Below are 826 nucleotides of genomic sequence, written 5' to 3' on the forward strand. Positions count from 1 at the left end.
CGGGAGAGGCGTAACGGCCGTAACGGTCCCGGGGGGCGGGAATGCCCGGAGCGGGCCCTCCGTCCCCGCCGCCGCTCCGCCTGTTGCTCCCCTGGCGCGGGAGCTCAGCCCCTGGAGGTCACTCCAGCCTTTCTCCATCTTCAGCAGGGAGAAATAAAATTGCCAAGATAAGTTTTCCTAGCGGGTACTTAGCCCTTCCCTTGTGACCGCATCCCTTTCCGATGCGTCCTGCATCGACTGCTACTTCCGAGATGCCCTGGAGTAATCGCCGCATCCATGCCTCCACAAGTGCCGTCATCCTTCCTCACCAAATATCGCCTCCCCGCTTCCTTGTGGCTACCTCAGAGCATCTTCAGGGTCAGAAATGAGCAGCGGCCACTGTAAGGAGGTTCTGACTGGTAAAAGTCTCTTGCGGGGGAAATAAATCACCAACGCGCCCTCATTTCCAAACCACGCCGTAGGCTTACGTGTCAGATCTGCGAGCGTGGCTCACAGATTAGAAACGAGGAAGAACGAGGATGTATCAGCCTTGGAGGCAGGGGACAGCCCGCGCACACGCCTGCGGGGCAGCCCCGCCGCTCCCCGGCGGATGTCTCGGCCGGCTGAGTCACTTTGCAGCTCTGCTGCCTCGTGTCCGCGTGTTTGACCTTTGCCTGCCCAAACTTTACCGCCACAGCCCTCCTTTTGTGGGTCGCACCGGCAGCTTCCTGTCCCTCGCTGCTCCGCATCCAGCGCGGTTTGCCCCTGTCGTGGGGGGATGTCATAAATCGCAGCAGCGAAGTGCTCGCTCCGCATCAGGCTCGGATCCTGTTGCTCGCTACGTGCT

This window comes from Corvus brachyrhynchos, unplaced genomic scaffold (genome assembly GCF_000691975.1).
Source record: "Corvus brachyrhynchos isolate BGI_N302 unplaced genomic scaffold, ASM69197v1 scaffold94, whole genome shotgun sequence".
Taxonomy (NCBI): domain Eukaryota; kingdom Metazoa; phylum Chordata; class Aves; order Passeriformes; family Corvidae; genus Corvus; species Corvus brachyrhynchos.